We start from the raw sequence: 14,400 nt of genomic DNA on the forward strand, positions 1-14,400 counted from the left end.
TTACTCTTTCTCCCCCTTTTTCATACGGCTCTGTCTGGAAGGAAGCCACTATGCCCAGCCCGTGCCCGCGGTGTGGAGAGTGCGGTAAGGGTGGAGTGTCTGTGCAAATTACTCAGGGTTCTTGTGCATGGACTAGTTGTCTCTTTTCCCAGTTGATTCGTTTATTCACTTACTCACATCAGTGTAGACTCATTAACATTCTTTTCATACTTTGGGCCGTGGTCCGACACGACTGCGTTTACTGTGTCGCTTGAACTGCTTCGGGCGCTGGGAGCTTTTCCAGCCGGCCCCTTGTCCCTTTCACAGACCTCTCCCATTTTCTGGGCTCTTCCTGCTTCCCAGCGCTGTCCCAGGCTCATCTTGTTTATTCCCTGCCCCAGGCCTCGAATCCGCCTGCGATCACTTCTTCAAGAATCTCTGGTTCCTTTTATTGAGGAGTGGGATGAGAAACTAAGATCTGGGTGCTCCATTTTTAAATGTTGGAACCCATTAAGGAGAAGAATTGTAGCAAGAAATCCTAAATCTGGTCACAGCCATCCATCCAAACATTCATTGCAAAATTTTTTCGGAAGCTTGCAATGTTCCGAGCACAGTGCTAATGCTGGGAATACAAAATTAAGAGTAATATTTGTTTGTGTGCAAGTTCACAGCTGGCTAGTAGCAGGAGTTTAGACATTACTCAAATGCCATGATAAAATCTTCTTATTTAATTTTACTTGACAAACATTTATCATATGTGCAGTTGATACTGTGCTAGGTACTTGAGATATAAAGAGAAACAGCCCAGTTGCTGCCTTCAAGGAACTTACGTGTAAGTGAGCTGGGTGGGGCGAGCAGAGGCCACAGGTAAGCAGGCAGTCAAAATACAGTTTGACCTGGGATGTGAAGACTGTTCCTCATGTTCAGTTTGAGACTTGGACAATGCACCCTCCCTAAGTAGCTTTACAAAAAACAATCTCCAAGATTAGTATCTTAGTCCCCAAAGGCCTGTATTAGCAGTAAATCTAGCCTCAGCCTTCCCTAATGTGTTCAGAAACCCTTCACGATCTTACTCATGTACCGAGTGTTTGCCCTGTCCCACCATTAGAGCTTTGCTTGTGCAGCACATTCCACAACTACTCCCGGAGGGTGCTCCAGCAAGAGTGCCCATGCCCAGCTCTTGGTCCTTTTCTAACTGCTGCCGCCCCCGGACCTGGAGCACATTACTGGCACCTTCTATGAAGCACTAAGTCCCCTGCCCTGCTCCTGTTTACTCAAATACGGCACTGTCCAGTCACTTAGAAATTTTCTGAGACTGAGTCAACAGCTCAGATATATTTATATTGTAATAGAAGAAATTAATGTGTGTGAAAACTGCCATTATCTTGGTCTGACTTTGTACAGACTGATAGACTTGGAGCCATGCCATTCAGGTCTGCAAGTGGGTGACTTTGGGTAAAGCTGCTGACGGGAGGACTCCGCCTCCCAGGTGTGTACCCTTGGACAAGCGTTCCAGTCTCTCGTCTGGAAGGAGCTGGGGGTGATATATTGCTCACTCCCTTGTGGGCTATTGGAGTGTCCAGTGAGTTAATGGATGGGAAATCACTTTACCAAATGAAAAGTGTGGTGATAAGAATAGTATATTAAGAGAAATACTTATTTTTATTAATGAAATAATCATTGAATTGGTAAGACCACAGCTTTGGAGCCAGACAGACCTGGGTATAATGCCTGATTCTGTGACTTTGAGCAAATTATCTACCTTTCTGAGCCTCGGTTTCCTCATCTAGAAAATGGGCGCTAGTACTAATTTTAGAAAGTGAATGAACATATGCGATTGAATACTTGGTGTTATGGACTGCATGTTTGTGTCCCCTTAAAATTTGTGTGTTGAAACCATAATCTCCAGTAGGATGGTGTGAGGAGAGAGGCATCTGAGAGGTAATTAGGCCAAGAGGGCAGAAGCCCCAGGTGGGATTAGTCCCCTGCTGAGAAGGGAAGGGGTCCCGGCCCTGTGAGGACGCAGCAGGAAGACGGCCGCCTGTGACCCAGGAGGGCCTCTCACCAGGATGCGGCCGTGCTGCCGCTGATCTCGTGTCTAGAACTGTGGGAAATAAAGCCTCAGTTGTTTAAACCACCCAGTTTATGGAGTTTTGTGAAAGCGGCCGGAGATGATGAGAGCACTTGGACCGGGGTTATTTACCGGTATTGTCAGCGCAGCACTGACGGCGGGATTCACACCCAGAGAAGCAGCAAAAGATGTGATATTGGTGAGGGCTAAATGACGTAGTCGATTCTGTCTGCAAATATTTACTGATATTTCTAGATTCGAGAGCATATCTGTAGGGAGCAGAGCAGAGGAGAATTCCCACCCTCATGGGGCTAACACTTTAGTGGCGGGAGACAAACAATAAAAAAATCAGTTACCAAGTACAGCGTGTAGCTTGTTAGCTGGTAAGAGGACTAGGCAGAGGGAGGGAGTGGTTGTTTGAAGTCTGGGGGCCAAGGAAGGCCTCGGTGAGAGGGTGGCGGCTGCCTGGTGACCTGAGGGAGGGAGATGCCACATGAGGGAGGCGCTTCTGAGGCGAAGGGGAGAGCAAGAGGCGGCTGGAGTGGAGAGTGGCAGCGGGTGCGCTGGGTCCTGAGCCTCCCAGCCACAGCAGGGCGCTGGCGGGGCAGCCGTCATCTAAGACCGGGTCCTGGTTTCTTCTTAGAAGGTTTACCCGGGGCAGCCAGCCTGAGGTGGAGGCTGGGGGACTCCTGTGTCAGGCTGGCGCCATAAACTGGCCACAAGATCTGCACGTCATTTTACCCTCAGCCCGCTTTTGCTGGCACAGTCCACCTGGGCTGCCTTGGGTTTAGACCGAAAATGCGACCACGGCACACCTCTTCTAACTCCTCGTCCCTGCGAAAGCACGCCTGGCCGGCCCCAGATGCTTCCCAGGCTCTAGGACGCCGTTTGCAACTTCTGTCTGTCAGAGGGCCCTAAAGGGACAGAGCAAGGGCACGCCTCGCCCCGGGGCCTGGCTCGCGGCCTGCAGGGACCCTGCAAGCATGTGGGTCCCTCATCTTGAGAAATATAAAAAATTGGGCTGTACTAAGAGGAATTATGTTGGTTTTCAGGTTAAATACTCTGTTCAAACCGCAAACAGTGACCTCCAGTATGATGCCTGGTCTGCAGCAGGCAGTCAGACTGCTCATTGAATCAGTTTATTGCAGGAATACCATCGATGCAGAGGACATGGTATTTCCAGTGGAAGTTCTGCCTTCATAAATACTTATAGGAGGCAATTAACTGTGGACTCTTTTGTTCGCATGTTTATCATAAGACTCAAAAAGGCCGCACTGATAGCTTTGTTGGAGAGGCTACGGCTAATGCTGGATGTCTAAGCAGATTTAGTTCCATCTTTTTTTCGGTGGTATCTGTCCATCAGCGAGGGCCTAATCCACACAGATCCTCTGATGCACAACCGCCGAGTGTGATTTTGACTTGTGTTAGATCTCTCCCCAAGAACAGTCCTATGAAGATTTTTAGTCTCTTTTATTTCCTCCTCTCTCGACTTCCCTCCCTGTGACCACCTGGAAATGGCCAGGAGGGACAAGGCTCCCTGGCTCTCTCTGATCATCTCCTCGACCTGGTGAGTGAACAGCACAGAGGTACAGCCTCTCCTTTTCCCTCTGCCTCGTCAGTTGCTACCAGTCTGGGGACAGAGAGGAAATGACTAAAAATTGAACGAAGGCCTCCAGCAGGGCTACGAAGACATCTAGCCCACTTTTAGCACCTTTTAATGTGAAAACGTCTCTCAGCAGGACTTCCCCCCTCGTTGTTTGTTTAGTTATGTGATCAGGAAGTGGACACAATTTTCATGAATTATGCCTGCCAGACACTAAATTGTATCTCAAAGAGCAAGCCATTCATTTTCATTTTTGTTATCACACCAAGTCTGGCTGGCTGATCCAGTTGAAGCAATTTTCTCACTAAATCCAGTGGAAATGAAAACACACACACACACGCACGCACGCACGCATGCACGTGCGCACACACGCACACACTACCAGTTCAGAGAATAAGCAAAAGGTCTGAGCAGTTTACTATAATAATGATGAGATTCAGAATAGAATCCACTTAAGTTCCTTAGCGTTCCAAAATGTCCCCGTCAATCCAGGAAACCATCCCAGCATAAGGGAACCACAAAAGGTGTTGGCTCTGATTTGCTAAGTGGAGGGTGAGGGTGTGGGACTGGCTCCCTGTCAGTCTGAGGTTGTCACTGAGCAGGAGGAAGAGAATGGGTTAGGATCAGAGGAGAAAGAAATGATGCCCAGCTGTATGAAACAATTAAAGTTGACATTGGTTGTAAACTGAACTATTAGGGGAAAAAATAATAAAATATGGGTGAGCTATGAAAAGGGATATGATTGCTAGCTTTTAAAATTGTTCCTGAGCTGCTCCTATTATTTTCAAAAAGTGCCTATTTTTATCCAGTTTGAATCCTGTTTATATATACGTGTTAGTTGCTTCATTCAACAAATAGGCACCGGACGGCTTTAGGCACTGGCTAAAGGGTGCTGGACACGGACATGAAAGACATGTAACCTTCAGGTCATCCTCTTACCTACAGGGTAACCCGCTTGCCTGGTCTGGTTGTGACTGGCTGCCTTTATCTGTCACCCTGCTTCTGATGATGATGACTCCAGCTCTCACTTGCCGTGAGAGCCAAATGAGACAACTAATGTACGAAAGCCTGCTCTTGGGGAGCTGTAAAGCACTGTACGGGTCAATTATTATTTTGTTCTCAGGGGCCAAGTCTGGAAGTGGCTTGTTTCACTTCTGCCTAACCTTACTGGCCCAGACACGGGCGTGCTAACCACAAGGGCACCTGTGGATGTAAAGGAGCACATGGATATTTGGTGAGCACTGGTAAACCCCGTTTTCGAGGGATGGAGAGAGGGGAAGTCTTAACTACCTAGATGCCTTAGAGACAGAAGATACAGGACTTCCCAGAGTGAAGTCGTGCTTATCCTTTGTATGATAATGGCCACTTGTACCACATGATGCCCTGTCATGCAGAGATCAGTTCTAAATTTGGTACTCATTTTGTTACTTTACTAGCTCTGTCATATCAGGCAACTTACTAAACCTTTCTGAGCTTCAGTTTCCTCATTTGTGAGATGGGCTGGTAACACCTTTCTTAGAGCCTTTTGCGAGGATTGGAGACAAATATGTGAAATGTTTGCTCTGTGCCTGTCACCAGGTAGGTATTCAAAGATAGCACAATATTAATATTTCTACCAAATTCCTAGTGTTGTAAGTGAGTAAATGGAGACCCATAAAGCATCCTTACCAAAGATGCAGCTGGAAGTGGCAGAGCTGGAACGAGACCCAGTTCTCTCACCCCTCGTGTGATGTGCTACCCCGCCCGTGTTAACTTGTCACCAGGTTTGAGTCATCCTTGGAAGTGTTCCTCTGAATCCTCACCTCACCCCCAGCCCCGTGAAGGCCCCTGCTCACTTTGTGCAGTATTTTGACTGCTGCCTTTCCTTCAGGTTCCCTTCGGCTCTCATTCTCAGTGAAGCTTCCAGATGGATCATTCTCCTGTTTCCACTCTCCGCTACATCAGCTCTAAATTCCTCTGCTTGCTTCACAAGGTCTGCTATGATCTGTCCTTTCTAGAGGACCTGTGGAGCCTGGGGAGCAGGAGCTCTCATGTGTGTGTCGCTGGGGTGGTGTGAGGAAGCACAGTGTACCTGCTGGAATTTCGGAGCCCTGCGTTTGTTCCCTCCTGTCTTCCCAGATACTTACATGTTCCTTACCCACGACTGGCAGACTTTTCCTGTAAAGGGCAGGAAAATAGATGTTTCAGGCTTCGTGGGTCTCAAGGTCTCTATCACATCACTCAGCTCTGCTGCTGTGTGAGAACAGCCATAGACTGTCTGTAAACAAACGAAGGTGGCTTTGTCCCAGGGGCACTTTACTAGCAGAAGTAGGCAGCTGGCTGGAGTGTGACAGCTGTCCTGCAGTGCAGCTCCAGTCTGCCTGTCCTTTCCTCTCTTCCCCTTCTCCCTGGCCGGTGTTCTCCCCCCCACGGGGACTGGTAGGCTGGCCGTCACATGCACATGTCGTGAACATTCTTTTTTCCATCGGGGGAAGTTTTTGCACAACTCCAGAACCTAGAAAGCTCTTCTTTCTATTTTTTTTAATTCTTATTTTTTATTCAAGTGTAGCCAGTTTACAATGCTTGTTTCAGGTGTACAGCAAAGTGATTCAGTTATACATACATATACATATGTACTTTTTTCAGATTCTTTTCCATTACAGCTCATTACAAGAAACTGAATATAGTTCCCAGTGCTATACAGTAGGCCCTTATTGTTTATCTCGTGTATATATAATAGTGTATATCTGACTTGTAACGTATTTTGACACCTTCGTCATCACTCCTGCTTTCTGACTGCTTCCCAGTCCAAACCATGTCAGCGACAGCATTTAATTGCGTAAATGCAGCTTACTGATCTCCAGTTATTGTACGTGTATCTTGTCTTCCTCAAACTAAGCACTTTCCTGTATTCCCAAACTGTGCTTAATGCAATATAAGTAGACACTACAAAATAAAGGCAGCTTGATTCGTTTTTTTGACCTGTACTGCTCTGGCAACTTGAATTAAGAACTTGGCAGAATACTTAGCTTAATTCAGAAATATTTTGTGGAAGACAGTGATCAGAAGGTTGGAGCAAGTGGTGCCCAGTAAAACATAACTCAGCAGAAGTGTCTAGAATGTCACTTTCATATTTTTAGTTTGGGCACAGAAATTGTCTCACGGTTCCCTATGGATTCATCTGAAGAATCACCTGCTTTGGAGTTAATCCTCCCAAATATCCCTGTCCCACTGTCTGTCACATAAATGTGCCAATGCTCCAGGCCTAGAAAAAAAAAAGAAAATTTCAGCTGGGTCAGTATGGCTGAAATATGGAAGGACCTGTACATTGTGAATACCTTGAAATATAGTTTGACTTTTGCAACAGCTAATTAGTTCAGATTTCTCAGTTTTTTCACCTTTTTTTTTTAAACAAAAATTAACAAATGCTAGATATTTAGAGATTCAGGAATGTGGATGAGCTTCAGAAAGAAAGGTGTGCTCAGGTGCTGAGCACAGAGCTTCTGATACACTTTGGCATTATTTCTTGCTTGGATTTTTACAAGAAAATTTTTTGGTTTAGTCAGCTTATTTTAGATGCTCTGTATATGATGCAGTAAGGTGGAATAGTGATGACAAAATTGTATTATGTCTTTTGAATGGCTCTCAGACATTCTGTGAGCCTTTATTCACAGATTGCTGTCTCCGGTATGTTCTCCCACCTCTTTTTAGCTTTTCCAAATTGTGCTGTCCTTCTGACTAGGTCAGCTTTCCTTCACTGTGAAGTTTCCATGACCGGTTCATCTCCCAGCAACTTCAGCCCTCTCTGAATTGTTGGCAGTCACTGTCCTGTCCTAGAATTTTAGTCCTTACAATTTATTTTCTTACAGTACCACTTGGGTTACCATGTTGTTTGTTATAAAACTATCAGTGTTCTATCTCTAGTCTCTCCAAAGACACTGTAGGCTCTCCAAGAGCAAATACCTAATTGTATATTTCTTTGAACTTTGCTCACTCTATGTATGATGAGTTTAATTGATTGAATGAATAAGTGGCTGAACAAACTAGGAGGATAAATATATTTCAAATGGCTGTATGTGATAGAGGAAGAGATCTGTACATATTATATAAAAATGCTCAGATAAAGTTGTCAAGGTAAGAAAGCACACAGAGATTTTTTAGATCTTTACTACCTTCTTTTTCAATTGACCGATTTAAGTTGGACAGTTCTCTTTGGTACGCTGTGCTCCCCTGTTGTCAGAGAGAGATCAACAGAGAATTTCAGAATTTCTCAAGAGACTGGGACGCTGGTACTACTGAAGTCATTAAAGTTATCTAATAGTGTTAAGTGTTCATCCTTTAAAAGTCCTAAGAAAAGGCTCCCACATCTGCTCACATGACATGTATTCATATAAAGGTAGGCAGTCAAATAAGGGCTTGTAGTTCTCACATCTGAAGAAGTGCGTCTTTTTTGGTTATATGGGGAGATGGTGTTATGTACCTGCTTAAATGAATTTTTTTTTGTTTCAAAAATGAGGTAAAGTCCCATATTCCAAAGGCAAATTTTATAATAATCTTATTTTCACACTTCTGTTTCTTATAGAGTAAGTTCTTAAATCAGGGTCCTATAATTCTGACAGTAAGTTCTTGCAAATAAAAGAGACTCTAATTAAAACTTCTAAAGAAAACACCCAAGTCACTCTTTGGATTTGGTAAACCTCTTTAGTAAATGGAAATTTTAATTTTAAAAAAATAAGCTCTATTTTTGAAGAGATGAGTAATTAAAACAGGTAGCTAGGGTGGAAACAGGACCTGCGCATCACTGAAATATTTTGTGGATACGGCCATCCTTCCCCACTTTGCTAGACCTTCCCAGTGCTGCTAATCTCTGTCTCTGTTCTGTCCTGGTCTCTGAAAGCTTGTGTGTTCGCTCATTCATTAATTCGACAGACACTTACTACATGTCTGCTTAACGTAAGCACTTACCAGGCTTTACGTGCACTCTAGACACGCCATTAAGGATCAGCCTGAAAACCTTCTGGGGACTTGATACATCGTGGAAATACCAAGTTCACTTAAGTTCAATACATGCTTAAAGAATTTGCTTCATTGTGCGAACAGCATGCATGCCTTTAAAAAAATGCAGCAAAGCTTTTCTTGAACTCCTTGAAGATAAAGTGTGGATCCCATACAGACTTGCATTTAAAATACCTTCTATAGGATAAGCACTTAGTATCTATGTGTTGAACAAATAAGTAGATAACCAGCCTGCAATGTATAAGGTTATTATTTTTTTACTTAAAATTGTGATAAGAATATTTAACATGAGCTCTACCCTCTTAACAAATTTTAAAGCATGCAGTACAACATTGTTAACTGTAGGCACAATGCTGTACAGCAAGTCTCTAGAACTTAGTCATCTTGCGCAGCTGACACTTCATACCCACTGAACAGCGACCTCCAGTTTCTCTCTCCTTCCAGCTCCTTGCAACCACCATTTTGTTCCCATGTTCCTATGAGTTTGACTGTTTTATATACCTTATATAGATGGAATCATGCAGTATTTGTCCTTCTGTAACTGGCTTATTTCATTTAGCGTAATATCCTTTAGATGCATTGAGATGTTGCATACTGGCAGGATTTCCGTCTCTTTTAAGGTTGGAATAGTATCTCATTATATGTGTGTACGGCATTTTTCTTTATCTATTCATCCATCAGTGGACATTTAGGTTGTGTCTGTATTGGCTTCTGTGAATATTGCGGTAGTGAACGTGGAGATACAGCCATCTCTTTGAGATCCTGATTTCACTTCCTTTGGGTATATACTCGGAATTGAGATTGCTGGGTCATATGGTAATTCTCCTTTAAATTTCTTTGAGGAGGCTCGAGACTGTTTTCCATAGCTGCTATACCATCTTGCATTTCTGCCAACTGTGTACAAGAGTTCCAGTTTCTCCATATCTTTGCCGACACTTGTTATTTTTTGTTTTTGTTTTTAATAATAGCCACCCTAACAAATGTGAGGTGATAACTCACTGTGATTTTGACTTGCACTTTCCTGACAATTAGCGATGTTGAGCATCTTTTCATATGCCTTCTTTGGAGAAACATTTATTCAAGTCATTTGGCCGTTTTAAGATTCATGTTATCTAGAGACTTTCTTTTTCCTGTTGTTTATTCGTGGCAGCCTTGTGGAAGATCAGTTGACTGTGTATACATGGGTTTAATTTAGGGCTCTCTATTCTGTTTCATTGGACTATATGTCTTTTTTTATGCCAGTACCACGTTAATGACTGTAGCTTTGAAATATATTTTGAAATCAAGAAGTGTGATGCATAAAGGCATCTAAATAGGAAAGGAAGTAAAATTATGTCTGTTTGTAGATGACATGATTTTATATGTAAAAGACCCTAAAGGCTCCACACACACACACACACACAAAAACTGTTAAAGCGAATAAATTCAGTAAAGGTGCAGGATACAAAATCAGCATACAAAAATCAGTTGCATTTCCATACTCTAATGACTATCCAAAAAGAAATTAAGAAAACAACATGATTTACAATAGGATAGAAAAGAGTAAGATACTTAGGAATAAACTTAACCAAGGAAGTGAAAGACTTGCACACTGAAAACTATGAAAGATGGATGAAGGAAGTTAAGGAAGATACAAATGGAAAGATATTCCATGTTCATGGATTAAAAGACTTAATATTATTAAAATGTCCATACTACCCAAAATGACCTACATATTCAGTACAATTCCTATAAAAATCCCAATGGCAGTTTTTTTAAACAGAAATAGAAAAACAATCCTAACATTATGTTACCACAAAAAAATCCCCAAGTAGTTGAAGCAATCTTGGAAAGAAGAACAAAGCTGGAGACACTGTGATTTATATGTTTTTAATAGACAAAGTGTTAGAGATTGTACTAGAGAAATTCATTTGAAAAAAATGAGTATTTGGGCAATGTAAAGACGTTGTTAGCAACTGTAAGTTTATTTTATTGAAAATGAACCAAGTGTTGTCTGTCTTCTTGGAAAGATGTATTTGTTTCATGGTTTAAGCCAAGTGTTTCCAAAAGAGTGCTTAGAGTTCCGTGGGATAATAGTAAGGGTCTTTCATGAGGAAGCGTATGCTTTGGTCACCTGAGCTTGAGAAATGCGCAGTTAAGGTAATTTTCTTTGTTGCAGGGCTTCTCAGAGCCTTCACCGTGCATTGTGAACATCGAAGAAGAACGATAGGTGTGTAGCATGTCACGAACATGTGACCATGAAATCCCAGCGAGACAGAGCAATTCTCAGTGCTGGTGCTTCTGCACAACATAGCTCAGAAAGTGATTTTGTAGAGCAGTGATATTCCAGCCGCTGTTGTGGTAGGTCCGACACTGCAGAGGGGCGTGGAGACTGCTGCAGAGGAGGCGAAGCGTGTAGGAGTATAGGCTCCCACTGTAGCTTAAACCAGGGAAAAATTTAGTTTTATCAGCTTATACATTTGAATTCTACGTGACATTTTATATGGACTCCTATAAAATGCTTGTTAATCACTGCTCTGGGGTTGGGGGAAAATTTTTTTTTTAAAATGTGAACAGTGAGATTTCCAACATAACTCTAAAGTGTCTGTAGCATCCTCTGTGTAATAAGAAATTTCATAACAGTGTGCCCCCAGTGGTCTTCGGAATGTGCGTTAGGCATATTAAAGCGAGGTTGTGTACAGCCCACGTGCGTCCCTGCGGACATCACGGAGATGTGGCCTTGATGTGCTAAACTTCCAACTCAGTTTTCTTCCTCAAGTGCTTTTCTTTCGACTCTCCATATTCTGCCTGTTAGGATTCTTTGTGTTGTCTCTTAAATATTAAATTATTATGAAATGGTTTGATCATACAAATATATAAAGGTGAATAATGAATAGTTTTTATTAAGAAACTTCATGTATATAAAAAGATAAAAATGTATAAAGCATACTGTAATTAACTGCTGTCTATCTACCACTATGTGGAAACCCTCCTGGTGCTTTTCCTAAACCGCAGGTGCCCTCCACCGCCTCCTTCCTGGAGTCTGGAGTTTGTCGTGTCTGTGCATTAAATTTTTATTTCATGAGTATGCGCACCTAACAACACGGTGTTCTTCTGCGTGTTTTTTTCCCTCACATGAAGTATCATCTTTGTGGGCAGCTTTCTGGCGCAACACAGTGTCCGTGAGGTTTATCCAGGCTGAGATAACAACTCCAGTTATTCCGTCTTCACGCTCCCGGGCGTCTCCTCATTTGATTATGTCGTCTTACTTTCAGTCTGCCATTGATGAAAGTTTAGATTGCTCCCCTTTTTTTGCAATTAAAAATGAGGCTGCTGTTCATAGTGTTTTAATAATAATATTTAAACCTTTTCCCTATGTAAGAGTTTCCTTATGAAGCAGTGGAATTTATGGGTCATGGGTTGGCCACGTGTCCGACTTCACTGGATTGTCTCTCAAGTGACTGTGCCACTTTGCATGCTCACCGATGGTTTTCTCTCACAAACCAGTATTTCTCTTGACTGTCCATCCCTGCCAACACTCTGAATGAGAAGGTTTTGACCAATAGGATGGGTGGGAAGTAATATTTCAATATTATTTTAATGTACATTTCACTGTTTACTGGTGATGTTGGATAGATTTTTATATGATTTTTGATCTTTCAGGTTTCTTATTCTCTGAACGGTATCTTCATCTCTTGTTCATCTGAAATCGTTCATGTTTTTCATAGCCTTTATGGAAAAAGAAATCTTTAGGTCTGTTCTGGAATCTGATAAGGTTATTTTGTGGCTTACCATGAAGAAATTCATCCTGTTAATCACACTCAGACTGGTCGAAGAAGAATGTGGTTTTGGCCTGTAGCCCTGTGTGACGTTTTGAATAACCTGCCACTTCTCAGATGGCTGTATGGAGGTGATGGCTGCAGCAAAATTTCACCGTGATGTAAAGACCCTGAAGTAGGTGCAGGTGTCTAGAACGTACCCTGTCTGCGAACAGTCAAGCCCAGGTGAGATGCCCCCATCTCCGGGGTAAACCTGAAGATTTAATACGACTCTGCACTTCGGCGTAGCACTTTTCATCTGAAAACCTCAAGGCATTCAGGAAACATGAATTAATTAAGCTTTACAGCAGCCCCCTGAAATAGGTAAGACTATTCCGGAACATATCTCTGCAGAAACGACAAGGCAGCTGTTTAGCCACACGCAGGAATGCTACGTGGCAGGCAGTGAGGGATTACAGACACGTGCAACTGAAAAGTGATAAGAGCACTTGGAGTGGGGCTCTGCCCTGGGATCTGCCTGGGATCCTGGCCCTGACAGCTCTGGTGTCAGAAGGAGAGCTGGGTCCAGGCAGTGAGGACGCCGGGAGCCTAGGTGGACCTGGACCGCTTGAATCTAAGAGCTGCACTGCAGTGTCTCCTTAGGTAAGATGAGGTTTGTTTGTTTCTTCACTTAATAACATTAGCTGCTGCTGCTCAGGCCTCAAAACTGGCTTCTCTTTTGAGGTGTGAACAGAGCTAATGTGGAAAAATCAGTAAAATACGGACCCTTCTGAATGAAAATTTCCATTTTTGGTGATCAAAAGATTTCCCCTGAATTTTCTTTTTTGTATCTGGGAGTGGGGAAAACCAATTGGAAATAAAAATCACATAGACAATGCCAGCATTTAGGATTTAGGAGGAATAATTTTAGTGTTTGAAAGTTTAAAATTTAAACAAATTAGTTCAATTTAGTAAAGAAAATATAGTTAGGAGGATTTAGTAAAGAAAGAATAGTAGGAGGATGATCTAATTGTCTTTTCTTCTCTCTTTGGAATTTTTCATTTTAAGACCCCAAGTTTTTTTGTGAACACAAAGAACCAAGTTACGAACTTAAGTTAAAAAGAGGTTTGGTGGGTGCTAGAGAAGAATTACTAGCGTTCAGTGTTGAGAGGGAATAAGATGAACATTTATTGGATATTTCTACTTTGGGCCAAGTAACATATGTTAAACTCATTTAAGCTTTCTCTCTCTACATTTTTTCTTTATACATCTAATATATTAACTTCACAGAAAGGCATACAATGAAAAGCAAAATGTCTCTTCTCTCATCATTCATCATCTCTTCCTTTTGTATGTATTTCCAAAAAAAAAAAAAAAGGTTTTATGCATCTACCTGCATGTGTAGAAATATATATGGCGAATGTACTTTTCTGTGTATGTATATGTGTATAGTGTGTATATATTTAAAATATATGTATAATTTTAATATACACAAATGGTATCTTACTGTGCACAACACTGTCTGCATAGGTTTTAAAATGTGATATATAAGGGAACCATTTCCCCTTAAGCATATACAGACCAACCTCACTGTTTTTATTGACTGCATGGCATTTCCTTGTATGAATGTAGTGGAGTATATTAATTGATTCCTGTTGTTGGACATTTAGCTGTTTACTTAAAAAAAATTACAAACAGTTATAAAGACGTATCTGTGTATTGGCATATATTTTTGAATAGACATGTCCATAGAAAAATTTCTAACATTGGAATGGTTGGGTTAAAGTGTGTAGATATTTAGAAATTTGATGGACATAGACAAAGTGCTATCCAAAAATGTTATGTAAATTTACACTTTTCCATCAGCAGTGGAAGTTCCTGTTTCTACACTGCTACTAACACTGGTTGTTACGGTTTAAAAATTTTTGCCAGATAGGTGAAATGTGGTAGCTCACTATTTTGATTTATATTTCTTTAAGAAATTGAACATATTTTCTTATGTATATGGGATCTTT

The 14,400-nt window shown here is 42.0% G+C and overlaps 1 long non-coding RNA gene across 1 annotated transcript in view; it reads left to right on the plus strand.

Moving 5' to 3' along the window:
• LOC140698312 (uncharacterized) overlaps positions 1-13,748 on the plus strand; it is an 89,122-nt gene extending 75,374 nt beyond the window's left edge. Inside the window, exon 4 of the long non-coding RNA XR_012076052.1 lies at positions 12,291-13,748. This is a non-coding gene — a long non-coding RNA (uncharacterized lncRNA). The remainder of the gene's footprint in view (positions 1-12,290) is intronic.
• Positions 13,749-14,400: the final 652 nt, after the last annotated feature.

The sequence above is a fragment of the Vicugna pacos genome, chromosome 9, assembly GCF_048564905.1.
Source record: "Vicugna pacos chromosome 9, VicPac4, whole genome shotgun sequence".
Lineage (NCBI taxonomy): Eukaryota > Metazoa > Chordata > Mammalia > Artiodactyla > Camelidae > Vicugna > Vicugna pacos.